We start from the raw sequence: 14,636 nt of genomic DNA, 5'->3' as shown, positions 1-14,636 counted from the left end.
CCCGTCACTCTGGTTGGGTGCGCATAGTAAAAAGTGCTCTTGGCAGCTAGAGAGTGCCGCGTTGACCACTGCGCATGAAGAAATGACCATCTGCAACGTTTGGTTTAGGTTTTAGGTGCATTTTTAAATTTATTGCTTAAATCGCATTTTCTGGACGAGCTGAGCACGTTTTCTGAAATGTGCTCCTCCCGTCACTCTGGTTAGGTGCGCATAGTAAAAAGTGCTCTTGGCAGCTAGAGAGTGCCGCGTTGACTGCTGCGCATGAAGAAATAACCACCTGCAACGTTTGGTTTAGGTTTTGGGTGCATTTTTAATTTTATTGCTTAAATCGCATTTTCTCGTCGAGCTGAGCACGTTTTCTAAAATGCGCTCCTCCCGTCACTCTGGTTGGGTGCGCATAGTAAAAAGTGCTCTTGGCAGCTAGAGAGTGCCGCGTTGACCACTGCGCATGAAGAAATAACCACCTGCAACGTTTGGTTTAGGTTTTAGGTGCATTTTAAATTTTATTGCTTAAATCGCATTTTCTCGACGAGCTGAGCACGTTTTCTGAAATGCGCTCCTCCCGTCACTCTGGTTGGGTGTGCATAGTAAAAAGTGCTCTTGGCAGCTAGAGAGTGCCGCGTTGACCACTGCACATGAAGAAATGACCATCTGCAACGTTTGGTTTAGGTTTTGGGTGCATTTTTAATTTTATTGCTTAAATCGCATTTTCCCGACGAGCTGAGCACGTTTTCTGGAATGTGCTCCTCCCGTCACTCTGGTTGGGTGTGTATAGTAAAAAGTGCTCTTGGCAGCTAGAAAGTGCCGCGTTGACCAATGCGCATGAAGAAATGACCATCTGCAGCGTTTGGTTTAGGTTTTAGGTGCATTTTTAATTTTATTGCTTAAATCGCATTTTCTCGACGAGCTGAGCACGTTTTCTGAAATGTGCTCCTCCCGTCACTCTGGTTGGGTGCGCATAATAAAAAGTGCTCTTGGCAGCTAGAGAGTGCCGCGTTGACCACTGCGCATGAAGAAATAACCACCTGCAACGTTTTGTTTAGGTTTTGGGTGCATTTTTAATTTTATTGCTTAAATCGCATTTTTTCGACGAGCTGAGCACGTTTTCTGAAATGCGCTCCTCCCGTCACTCTGGTTGGGTGTGCATAGTAAAAAGTGCTCTTGGCAGCTAGAGAGTGCCGCGTTGACCACTGCACATGAAGAAATGACCATCTGCAACGTTTGGTTTAGGTTTTGGGTGCATTTTTGATTTTATTGCTTAAATCGCATTTTCTCGACGAGCTGAGCACGTTTTCTGAAATGTGATCCTCCCGTCACTCTGGTTGGGTGCGCATAGTAAAAAGTGCTCTTGGCAGCTAGAGAGTGCCGTGTTGACTGCTGCGCATGAAGAAATAACCACCTGAAACTTTTGGTTTAGGTTTTAGGTGCATTTTTAATTTTATTGCTTAAATCGCATTTTCTCGACGAGCTGAGCACGTTTTCTGAAATGCGCTCCTCCCGTCACTCTGGTTGGGTGCGCATAGTAAAAAGTGCTCTTGGCAGCTAGAGAGTGCCGCGTTGACCACTGCGCATGAAGAAATAACCACCTGCAACGTTTGGTTTAGGTTTTGGGTGCATTTTTAATTTTATTGCTTAAATTGCATTTACTCGACGAGCTGAGCACGTTTTCTGAAATGTGCTCCTCCCGTCACTCTGGTTGGGTGCGCATAGTAAAAAGTGCTCTTGGCAGCTAGAGAGTGCCGCGTTGACTGCTGCGCACGAAGAAATAACCACCTGCAACGTTTGGTTTAGGTTTTAGGTGCATTTTTAATTTTATTGCTTAAATCGCATTTTCTCGACGAGCTGAGCACGTTTTCTGAAATGTGCTCCTCCCGTCACTCTGGTTGGGTGCGCATAGTAAAAAGTGCTCTTGGCAGCTAGAGAGTGCCGCGTTGACCACTGCGCATGAAGAAATAACCACCTGCAACGTTTGGTTTAGGTTTTAGGTGCATTTTAAATTTTATTGCTTAAATCGCATTTTCTCGACGAGCTGAGCACGTTTTCTGAAATGTGCTCCTCCCGTCATTCTGGTTGGGTGCGCATAGTAAAAAATGCTCTTGGCAGCTAGAGAGTGCCGCGTTGACCACTGCGCATGAAGAAATAACCACCTGCAACCTTTGGTTTAATGTTTTGGGTGCATTTTTAATTTTATTGCTTAAATCGCATTTTCTCGACGAGCTGAGCACGTTTTCTGAAATGTGCTCCTCCCGTCACTCTGGTTGGGTGCGCATAGTAAAAAGTGCTTTTGGCAGCTAGAGAGTGCCGCGTTGACCACTGCGCATGAAGAAATAACCACGTGCAACGTTTGTTTTAGGTTTTAGGTGCATTTTTAATTTTATTGCTTAAATCGCATTTTCTCGACGAGCTGAGTACGTTTTCTGAAATGTGCTCCTCCCGTCACTCTGTTTGGGTGCGCATAGTAAAAAGTGCTCTTGGCAGCTAGAGAGTGCCGCGTTGACCACTGCACATGAAGAAATAACCACCTGCAACGTTTGGTTTAGGTTTTAGGTGCATTTTTAATTTTATTGCTTAAATCGCATTTTCTCGACGAGCTGAGCACGTTTTCTGAAATGTGCTCCTCCCGTCACTCTGGTTGGGTGCGCATAGTAAAAAGTGCTCTTGGCAGCTAGAGAGTGCCGCGTTGACCACTGCGCATGAAGAAATCACCACCTGCAACGTTTGGTTTAGGTTTTGGGTGCATTTTTAATTTTATTGCTTAAATCGCATTTTCTGGACGAGCTGAGCACGTTTTCTGAAATGTGCTCCTCCCGTCACTCTGGTTGGGTGCGCATAGTAAAAAGTGCTCTTAGCAGCTAGAGAGTGCCGCGTTGACCACTGCGCATGAAGAAATAACGATCTGCAGCGTTTGGTTTAGGTTTTAGGTGCATTTTTAATTTTATTGCTTAAATCGCATTTTCTCGACGAGCTGAGCACGTTTTCTGAAATGTGCTCCTCCCGTCACTCTGGTTGGGTGCGCATAGTAAAAAGTGCTCTTGGCAGCTAGAGAGTGCCGCGTTGACCACTGCGCATGAAGAAATGACCATCTGCAACGTTTGGTTTAGGTTTTGGGTGCATTTTTAATTTTATTGCTTAAATCGCATTTTCTCGTCGAGCTGAGCACGTTTTCTGAAATGTGCTCCTCCCGTCACTCTGGTTGGGTGCGTATAGTAAAAAGTGCTCTTGGTAGCTAGATAGTGCCGCGTTGACCACTGCGCATGAAGAAATAACCGCCTGCAACGTTTGGTTTAGGTTTTGGGTGCATTTTTAATTTTATTGCTTAAATCGCATTTTCTCGTCGAGCTGAGCACGTTTTCTGAAATGTGCTCCTCCCGTCACTCTGGTTGGGTGCGCATAGTAAAAAGTGCTCTTGGCAGCTAGAGAGTGCCGCGTTGACCACTGCGCACGAAGAAATAACCACCTGCAACGTTTGTTTTAGGTTTTGGGTGCATTTTTAATTTTATTGCTTAAATCGCATTTTCTCGTCGAGCTGAGCACGTTTTCAGAAATGTGCTCCTCCCGTCACTCTGGTTGGGTGCGCATAGTAAAAAGTGCTCTTGGCAGCTAGAGAGTGCCGCGTTGACCACTGCGCATGAAGAAATAACCACCTGCAACGTTTGGTTTAGGTTTTGGGTGCATTTTTAATTTTATTGCTTAAATCGCATTTTCTCGTCGAACTGAGCACGTTTTCTGAAATGTGCTCCTCCCGTCACTCTGGTTGGGTGCGCATAGTAAAAAGTGCTCTTGGCAGCTAGAGAGTGCCGCGTTGACCACTGCGCATGAAGAAATAACCACCTGCAACGTTTGGTTTAGGTTTTAGGTGCATTTTTAATTTTATTTCTTAAATCGCATTTTCTCGACGAGCTGAGCATGGTTTCTGAAATGTGCTCCTCCCGTCACTTTGATTGGGTGCGCATAGTAAAAAGTGCTCTTGGCAGCTAGAGAGTGCCGCGTTGACCACTGCGCATGAAGAAATAACCACCTGCAACGTTTGGTTTAGGTTTTAGGTGCATTTTTAATTTTATTGCTTAAATCGCATTTTCTCGACGAGCTGAGCACGTTTTCTGAAATGTGCTCCTCCCGTCACTCTGGTTGGGTGCGCATAGTAAAAAGTGCTCTTGGCAGCTAGAGAGTGCCGCGTTGACCACTGCGCATGAAGAAATGACCATCTGCAACGTTTGGTTTAGGTTTTGGGTGCATTTTTAATTTTATTGCTTAAATCGCATTTTCTCGACGAGCTGAGCACGTTTTCTGAAATGTGCTCCTCCCGTCACTCTGGTTGGGTGCGCATAGTAAAAAGTGCTCTTGGCAGCTAGAGAGTGCCGCGTTGACCACTGCGCATGAAGAAATAACCACCTGCAACGTTTGGTTTAGGTTTTAGGTGCATTTTTAATTGTATTGCTTAAATCGCATTTTCTCGACGAGCTGAGCACGTTTTCTGAAATGTGCTCCTCCCGTCACTCTGGTTGGGTGCGCATAGTAAAAAGTGCTCCTGGCAGCTAGAGAGTGCCGCGTTGACCACTGCGCATGAAGAAATAACCACCTGCAACGTTTGGTTTAGATTTTGGGTGCATTTTTAATTTTATTGTTTAAATCGCATTTTCTGGACGAGCTGAGCACGTTTTCTGAAATGTGCTCCTCCCGTCACTCTGGTTGGGTGCGCATAGTAAAAAGTGCTCTTGGCAGCTAGAGAGTGCCGCGTTGACTGCTGCATATGAAGAAATAACCACCTGCAACGTTTGGTTTAGGTCTTAGGTGCATCTTTAATTTTATTGCTTAAATCGCATTTTCTCGACGAGCTGAGCACGTTTTCTGAAATGTGCTCCTCCCGTCACTCTGGTTGGGTGCGCATAGTAAAAAGTGCTCTTGGCAGCTAGAGAGTGCCACGTTGACCACTGTGCATGAAGAAATGACCATCTGCAACGTTTGGTTTAGGTTTTAGGTGCATTTTTAATTTTATTGCTTAAATCGCATTTTCTCGACGAGCTGAGCACGTTTTCTGAAATGTGCTCCTCCCGTCACTCTGGTTGGGTGCGCATAGTAAAAAGTTCTCTTGGCAGCTAGAGAGTGCCGCGTTGACCATTGCGCATAAAGAAATAACCACCTGCAACGTTTGGTTTAGGTTTTAGGTGCATTTTTAATTGTATTGCTTAAATCGCATTTTCTCGACGAGCAGAGCACGTTTTCTGAAATGTGCTCCTCCCGTCACTCTGTTTGGGTGCGCATAGTAAAAAGTGCTCTTGGCAGCTAGAGAGTGCCGCGTTGACCACTGCACATGAAGAAATAACCACCTGCAACGTTTGGTTTAGGTTTTAGGTGCATTTTTAATTTTATTGCTTAAATCGCATTTTCTCGACGAGCTGAGCACGTTTTCTGAAATGTGCTCCGCCCGTCACTCTGGTTGGGTGCGCATAGTAAAAAGTGCTCTTGGCAGCTAGAGAGTGCCGCGTTGACCACTGCGCATGAAGAAATCACCACCTGCAACGTTTGGTTTAGGTTTTGGGTGCATTTTTAATTTTATTGCTTAAATCGCATTTTCTGGACGAGCTGAGCACGTTTTCTGAAATGTGCTCCTCCCGTCACTCTGGTTGGGTGCGCATAGTAAAAAGTGCTCTTGGCAGCTAGAGAGTGCCGCGTTGACCACTGCGCATGAAGAAATAACCATCTGCAGCGTTTGGTTTAGGTTTTAGGTGCATTTTTAATTTTATTGCTTAAATCGCATTTTCTCGACGAGCTGAGCACGTTTTCTGAAATGTGCTCCTCCCGTCACTCTGGTTGGGTGCGCATAGTAAAAAGTGCTCTTGGCAGCTAGAGAGTGCCGCGTTGACCACTGCGCATGAAGAAATGACCATCTGCAACGTTTGGTTTAGGTTTTGGGTGCATTTTTAATTTTATTGCTTAAATCGCATTTTCTCGTCGAGCTGAGCACGTTTTCTGAAATGTGCTCCTCCCGTCACTCTGGTTGGGTGCGCATAGTAAAAAGTGCTCTTGGTAGCTAGATAGTGCCGCGTTGACCACTGCGCATGAAGAAATAACCGCCTGCAACGTTTGGTTTAGGTTTTGGGTGCATTTTTAATTTTATTGCTTAAATCGCATTTTCTCGTCGAGCTGAGCACGTTTTCTGAAATGTGCTCCTCCCGTCACTCTGGTTGGGTGCGCATAGTAAAAAGTGCTCTTGGCAGCTAGAGAGTGCCGCGTTGACCACTGCGCACGAAGAAATAACCACCTGCAACGTTTGTTTTAGGTTTTGGGTGCATTTTTAATTTTATTGCTTAAATCGCATTTTCTCGTCGAGCTGAGCACGTTTTCAGAAATGTGCTCCTCCCGTCACTCTGGTTGGGTGCGCATAGTAAAAAGTGCTCTTGGCAGCTAGAGAGTGCCGCGTTGACCACTGCGCATGAAGAAATAACCACCTGCAACGTTTGGTTTAGGTTTTGGGTGCATTTTTAATTTTATTGCTTAAATCGCATTTTCTCGTCGAACTGAGCACGTTTTCTGAAATGTGCTCCTCCCGTCACTCTGGTTGGGTGCGCATAGTAAAAAGTGCTCTTGGCAGCTAGAGAGTGCCGCGTTGACCACTGCGCATGAAGAAATAACCACCTGCAACGTTTGGTTTAGGTTTTAGGTGCATTTTTAATTTTATTTCTTAAATCGCATTTTCTCGACCAGCTGAGCATGGTTTCTGAAATGTGCTCCTCCCGTCACTTTGATTGGGTGCGCATAGTAAAAAGTGCTCTTGGCAGCTAGAGAGTGCCGCGTTGACCACTGCGCATGAACAAATAACCACCTGCAACGTTTGGTTTAGGTTTTAGGTGCATTTTTAATTTTATTGCTTAAATCGCATTTTCCCGACGAGCTGAGCACGTTTTCTGGAATGTGCTCCTCCCGTCACTCTGGTTGGGTGTGTATAGTAAAAAGTGCTCTTGGCAGCTAGAGAGTGCCGCGTTGACCAATGCGCATGAAGAAATGACCATCTGCAGCGTTTGGTTTAGGTTTTAGGTGCATTTTTAATTTTATTGCTTAAATCGCATTTTCTCGACGAGCTGAGCACGTTTTCTGAAATGTGCTCCTCCCGTCACTCTGGTTGGGTGCGCATAGTAAAAAGTGCTCTTGGCAGCTAGAGAGTGCCGCGTTGACCACTGCGCATGAAGAAATAACCACCTGCAACGTTTTGTTTAGGTTTTGGGTGCATTTTTAATTTTATTGCTTAAATCGCATTTTTTCGACGAGCTGAGCACGTTTTCTGAAATGCGCTCCTCCCGTCACTCTGGTTGGGTGTGCATAGTAAAAAGTGCTCTTGGCAGCTAGAGAGTGCCGCGTTGACCACTGCACATGAAGAAATGACCATCTGCAACGTTTGGTTTAGGTTTTGGGTGCATTTTTGATTTTATTGCTTAAATCGCATTTTCTCGACGAGCTGAGCACGTTTTCTGAAATGTGATCCTCCCGTCACTCTGGTTGGGTGCGCATAGTAAAAAGTGCTCTTGGCAGCTAGAGAGTGCCGTGTTGACTGCTGCGCATGAAGAAATAACCACCTGAAACTTTTGGTTTAGGTTTTAGGTGCATTTTTAATTTTATTGCTTAAATCGCATTTTCTCGACGAGCTGAGCACGTTTTCTGAAATGCGCTCCTCCCGTCACTCTGGTTGGGTGCGCATAGTAAAAAGTGCTCTTGGCAGCTAGAGAGTGCCGCGTTGACCACTGCGCATGAAGAAATAACCACCTGCAACGTTTGGTTTAGGTTTTGGGTGCATTTTTAATTTTATTGCTTAAATTGCATTTACTCGACGAGCTGAGCACGTTTTCTGAAATGTGCTCCTCCCGTCACTCTGGTTGGGTGCGCATAGTAAAAAGTGCTCTTGGCAGCTAGAGAGTGCCGCGTTGACCACTGCACATGAAGAAATGACCATCTGCAACGTTGGGTTTAGGTTTTGGGTGCATTTTTGATTTTATTGCTTAAATCGCATTTTCTCGACGAGCTGAGCACGTTTTCTGAAATGTGCTTCTCCCGTCACTCTGGTTGGGTGCGCATAGTAAAAAGTGCTCTTGGCAGCTAGAGAGTGCCGTGTTGACTGCTGCGCATGAAGAAATAACCACCTGCAACTTTTGGTTTAGGTTTTAGGTGCATTTTTAATTTTATTGCTTAAATCGCATTTTCTCGACGAGCTGAGCACGTTTTCTGAAATGCGCTCCTCCCGTCACTCTGGTTGGGTGCGCATAGTAAAAAGTGCTCTTGGCAGCTAGAGAGTGCCGCGTTGACCACTGCGCATGAAGAAATAACCACCTGCAACGTTTGGTTTAGGTTTTGGGTGCATTTTTAATTTTATTGCTTAAATCGCATTGTCTGGACGAGCTGAGCACGTTTTCTGAAATGTGCTCCTCCCGTCACTCTGGTTGGGTGCGCATAGTAAAAAGTGCACTTGGCAGCTAGAGAGTGCCGCGTTGACCACTGCGCATGAAGAAATGACCATCTGCAACGTTTGGTTTAGGTTTTAGGTGCATTTTTAATTTTATTGCTTAAATCGCATTTTCTGGACGAGCTGAGCACGTTTTCTGAAATGTGCTCCTCCCGTCACTCTGGTTGGGTGCGCGTAGTAAAAAGTGCTCTTGGCAGCTAGAGAGTGCCGCGTTGACCACTGCGCATGAAGAAATAACCACCTGCAACGTTTGGTTTAGGTTTTGGGTGCATTTTTTATTTTATTGCTTAAATTGCATTGACTCGACGAGCTGAGCACGTTTTCTGAAATGTGCTCCTCCCGTCACTCTGGTTGGGTGCGCATAGTAAAAAGCGCTCTTGGCAGCTAGAGAGTGCCGCGTTGACTGCTGCGCACGAAGAAATAACCACCTGCAACGTTTGGTTTAGGTTTTAGGTGCATTTTTAATTTTATTGCTTAAATCGCATTTTTCTCGACGAGCTGAGCACGTTTTCTGAAATGTGCTCCTCCCGTCACTCTGGTTGGGAGCGCATAGTAAAAAGTGCTCTTGGCAGCTAGAGAGTGCCGCGTTGACCACTGCGCATGAAGAAATGACCATCTGCAACGTTTGGTTTAGGTTTTGGGTGCATTTTTAATTTTATTGCTTAAATCGCATTTTGTCAACGAGCTGAGCACGTTTTCTGAAATGTGCTCCTCCTGTCACTCTGGTTGGGTGCGCATAGTAAAAAGTGCTCTTGGCAGCTAGAGAGTGCCGCGTTCACCACTGCACATGAAGAAATGACCATCTGCAACGTTTGGTTTAGGTTTTGGGTGCATTTTTAATTTTATTGCTTAAATCAAATTTTCTCGACGAGCTGAGCACGTTTTCTGAAATGTGCTCCTCCCGTCACTCTGGTTGGGTGCACATAGTAAAAAGTGCTCTTGGCAGCTAGAGAGTGCCGCGTTGACCACTGCGCATGAAGAAATAACCACCTGCAACGTTTGGTTTAGGTTTTAGGTGCATTTTAAATTTTATTGCTTAAATCGCATTTTCTCGACGAGCTGAGCACGTTTTCTGAAATGTGCTCCTCCCGTCACTCTGGTTGGGTGCGCATAGTAAAAAGTGCTCTTGGCAGCTAGAGAGTGCCGCGTTGACCACTGCGCATAAAGAAATAACCACCTGCAACGTTTGGTTTAGGTTTTGGGTGCATTTTTAATTTTATTGCTTAAATCGCATTTTCTCGACGAGCTGAGCACGTTTTCTGAAATGCGCTCCTCCCGTCGCTCTGGTTGGGTGTGCATAGTAAAAAGTGCTCTTGGCAGCTAGAGAGTGCCGCGTTGACCACTGCACATGAATAAATGACCATCTGCAACGTTTGGTTTAGGTTTTGGGTGCATTTTTAATTTTATTGCTTAAATCGCATTGTCTGGACGAGCTGAGCACGTTTTCTGAAATGTGCTCCTCCCGTCACTCTGGTTGGGTGTGCATAGTAAAAAGTGCTCTTGGCAGCTAGAGAGTGCCGCGTTGACCACTGCGCATGAAGAAATGACCATCTGCAACGTTTGGTTTAGGTTTTAGGTGCATTTTTAATTTTATTGCTTAAATCGCATTTTCTGGACGAGCTGAGCACGTTTTCTGAAATGTGCTCCTCCCGTCACTCTGGTTGGGTGCGCATAGTAAAAAGTGCCCTTGGCAGCTAGAGAGTGCCGTGTTGACTGCTGCGCATGAAGAAATAACCACCTGCAACTTTTGGTTTAGGTTTTAGGTGCATTTTTAATTTTATTGCTTAAATCGCATTTTCTCGACGAGCTGAGCACGTTTTCTGAAATGCGCTCCTCCCGTCACTCTGGTTGGGTGCGCATAGTAAAAAGTGCTCTTGGCAGCTAGAGAGTGCCGCGTTGACCACTGCGCATGAAGAAATAACCACCTGCAACGTTTGGTTTAGGTTTTGGGTGCATTTTTAATTTTATTGCTTAAATCGCATTGTCTGGACGAGCTGAGCACGTTTTCTGAAATGTGCTCCTCCCGTCACTCTGGTTGGGTGTGCATAGTAAAAAGTGCTCTTGGCAGCTAGAGAGTGCCGCGTTGACCACTGCGCATGAAGAAATGACCATCTGCAACGTTTGGTTTCGGTTTTGGGTGCATTTTTAATTTTATTGCTTAAATCGCATTTTCTCGACGAGTTGAGCACGTTTTCTGAAATGTGCTCCTCACGTCACTCTGGTTGGGTGCACATAGTAAAAAGTCCTCTTGGCAGCTAGAGAGTGCCGCGTTGACCAATGCGCATGAAGAAATAACCACCTGCAACGTTTGGTTTAGGTTTTTAGGTGCATTTTTAATTTTATTGCTTAAATCGCATTTTCTCGACGAGCTGAGCACGTTTTCTGAAATGTGCTCCTCCCGTCACTCTGGTTGGGTGCGCATAGTAAAAAGTGCTACGGCAGCTAGAGAGTGCCGCGTTGACTGCTGCGCATGAAGAAATAACCACCTGCAACGTTTGGTTTAGGTTTTAGGTGCATTTTTAATTTTATTGCTTAAATCGCATTTTCTCGACGAGCTGAGCACGTTTTCTGAAATGTGCTCCTCCAGTCACTCTGGTTGGGTGCGCATAGTAAAAAGTGCTCTTGGCAGCTAGAGAGTGCCGCGTTGACCACTGCGCATGAAGAAATAACCACCTGCAACGTTTGGTTTAGGTTTTAGGTGCATTTTTAATTTTATTGCTTAAATCGCATTTTCTCGACGAGCTGAGCACGTTTTCTGAAATGTGCTCCTCCCGTCATTCTGGTTGGGTGCGCATAGTAAAAAGTGCTCTTGGCAGCTAGAGAGTGCCGCGTTGACCACTGCGCATGAAGAAATAACCACCTGCAACGTTTGGTTTAGGTTTTAGGTGCATTTTTAATTTTATTGCTTAAATCGCATTTTCTCGACGAGCTGAGCACGTTTTCTGAAATGTGCTCCTCCCGTCACTCTGGTTGGGTGCGCATAGTAAAAAGTGCTCTTGGCAGCTAGAGAGTGCCGCGTTGACCACTGCGCATGAAGAAATAACCACCTGCAACGTTTGGTTTAGGTTGTGGGTGCATTTTTAATTTTATTGCTTAAATCGCATTTTCTCGTCGAGCTGAGCACGTTTTCTAAAATGCGCTCCTCCCGTCACTCTGGTTGGGTGTGCATAGTAAAAAGTGCTCTTGGCAGCTAGAGAGTGCCGCGTTGACCACTGCGCATGAAGAAATGACCATCTGCAACGTTTGGTTTAGGTTTTAGGTGCATTTTTAAATTTATTGCTTAAATCGCATTTGCTGGACGAGCTGAGCACGTTTTCTGAAATGTGCTCCTCCCGTCACTCTGGTTAGGTGCGCATAGTAAAAAGTGCTCTTGGCAGCTAGAGAGTGCCGCGTTGACCACTGCGCATGAAGAAATTACCACCTGCAACGTTTGGTTTAGGTTTTGGGTGCATTTTTAATTTTATTGCTTAAATCGCATTTTCTCGTCGAGCTGAGCACGTTTTCTGAAATGCGCTCCTCCCGTCTCTCTGGTTGGGTGTGCATCGTGAAAAGTGCTCTTGGCAGCTAGAGAGTGCCGCGTTGACCACTGCGCATGAAGAAATAACCACCTGCAACGTTTGGTTTAGGTTTTGGGTGCATTTTTAATTTTATTGCTTAAATCGCATTTTCTCGTCGAGCTGAGCACGTTTTCTAAAATGCGCTCTTCCCGTCACTCTGGTTGGGTGTGCATAGTAAAAAGTGCTCTTGGCAGCTAGAGAGTGCCGCGTTGACCACTGCGCATGAAGAAATGACCATCTGCAACGTTTGGTTTAGGTTTTGGGTGTATTTTTAATTTTATTGCTTAAATCGCATTTTCTCGACGAGCTGAGCACGTTTTCTGAAATGTGCTCCTCCCGTCACTCTGGTTGGGTTCGCATAGTAAAAAGTGCTCTTGGCAGCTAGAGAGTGCCGCGTTGACCACTGCGCATGAAGAAATAACCACCTGCAACGTTTGGTTTAGGTTTTGGGTGCATTTTTAATTTTATTGCTTAAATCGCATTTTCTCGACGAGCTGAGCACGTTTTCTGAAATGTGCTCCTCCCGTCACTCTGGTTGGGTGCGCATAGTAAAAAGTGCTCTTGGCAGCTAGAGAGTGCCGCGTTGACCACTGCGCATGAAGAAATGACCATCTGGACCGTTTGGTTTAGGTTTTGGGTGCATTTTTAATTTTATTGCTTAAATCGCATTTTCTCGACGAGCTGAGCACGTTTTCTGGAATGTGCTCCTCCCGTCACTCTGGTTGGGTGCGCATAGTAAAAAGTGCTCTTGGCAGCTAGAGAGTGCCGCGTTGACCACTGCATTTGAAGAAATAACCACCTGCAACGTTTGGTTTAGGTTTTGGGTGCATTTTTAATTTTTTTGCTTAAATCGCGTTTTCTGGACGAGCTGAGCACGTTTTCTGAAATGTGCTCCTCCCGTCAGTCTGGTTGGGTGCGCATAGTAAAAAGTGCTCTTGGCAGCTAGAGAGTGCCGCGTTGACCACTGCGCATGAAGAAATAACCACCTGCAACGTTTGGTTTAGGTTTTGGGTGCATTTTTAATTTTATTGCTTACATTGCATTTACTCGACGAGCTGAGCACGTTTTCTGAAATGTGCTCCTCCCGTCACTCTGGTTGGGTGCTCATAGTAAAAAGTGCTCTTGGCAGCTAGAGAGTGCCGCATTGACTGCTGCGCACGAAGAAATAACCACCTGCAACGTTTGGTTTAGGTTTTAGGTGCATTTTTAATTTTATTGCTTAAATCGCATTTTCTCAACGAGCTGAGCACGTTTTCTGAAATGTGCTCCTCCCGTCACTCTGGTTGGGTGCGCATAGTAAAAGGTGCTCTTGGCAGCTACAGAGTGCCGCGTTGACCACTGCGCATGAAGAAATGACCATCTGCAATGTTTGGTTTAGGTTTTAGGTGCATTTTTAATTTTATTGCTTAAATCGCATTATCTGGACGAACTGAGCACGTTTTCTGAAATATGCTCCTCCCGTCACTCTGGGTGGGTGCGCATAGTAAAAAGTGCTCTTGGCAGCTAGAGAGTGCCGTGTTGACTGCTGCGCATGAAGAAATAACCACCTGCAACGTTTGGTTTAGGTTTTAGGTGCATTTTTAATTTTATTGCTTAAATCGCATTTTCTCGACGAGCTGAGCACGTTTTCTGAAATGTGCTCCTCCCGTCACTCTGGTTGGGTTCGCATAGTAAAAAGTGCTCTTGGCAGCTAGAGAGTGCCGCGTTGACCACTGCGCATGAAGAAATAACCACCTGCAACGTTTGGTTTAGGTTGTGGGTGCATTTTTAATTTTATTGCTTAAATCGCATTTTCTCGTCGAGCTGAGCACGTTTTCTAAAATGCGCTCCTCCCGTCACTCTGGTTGGGTGTGCATAGTAAAAAGTGCTCTTGGCAGCTAGAGAGTGCCGCGTTGACCACTGCGCATGAAGAAATGACCATCTGCAACGTTTGGTTTAGGTTTTAGGTGCATTTTTAAATTTATTGCTTAAATCGCATTTTCTGGACGAGCTGAGCACGTTTTCTGAAATGTGCTCCTCCCGTCACTCTGGTTAGGTGCGCATAGTAAAAAGTGCTTTTGGCAGCTAGAGAGTGCCGCGTTGACCACTGCGCATGAAGAAATTACCACCTGCAACGTTTGGTTTAGGTTTTGGGTGCATTTTTAATTTTATTGCTTAAATCGCATTTTCTCGTCGAGCTGAGCACGTTTTCTGAAATGCGCTCCTCCCGTCTCTCTGGTTGGGTGTGCATCGTAAAAAGTGCTCTTGGCAGCTAGAGAGTGCCCCGTTGACCACTGCGCATGAAGAAATAACCACCTGCAACGTTTGGTTTAGGTTTTGGGTGCATTTTTAATTTTATTGCTTAAATCGCATTTTCTCGACGAGCTGAGCACGTTTTCTGGAATGTGCTCCTCCCGTCACTCTGGTTGGGTGCTCATAGTAAAAAGTGCTCTTGGCAGCTAGAGAATGCCGCGTTGACCACTGCGCACGAAGAAATAACCACCTGCAACGTTTGGTTTAGGTTTTGGGTGCATTTTTAATTTTATTGCTTAAATCGCATTGTCTGGACGAGCTGAGCACGTTTTCTGAAATGTGCTCCTCCCGTCACTCTGGTTGGGTGTGCATAGTAAAAAGTGCTCTTGGCAGCT

The sequence above is a fragment of the Syngnathus scovelli genome, unplaced genomic scaffold (assembly GCF_024217435.2).
Source record: "Syngnathus scovelli strain Florida unplaced genomic scaffold, RoL_Ssco_1.2 HiC_scaffold_31, whole genome shotgun sequence".
Classification (NCBI taxonomy): Eukaryota; Metazoa; Chordata; class Actinopteri; order Syngnathiformes; family Syngnathidae; genus Syngnathus; species Syngnathus scovelli.
The sequence above is the reverse complement of the archived record's forward strand: the minus strand, read 5'-3'. Positions refer to the sequence as shown.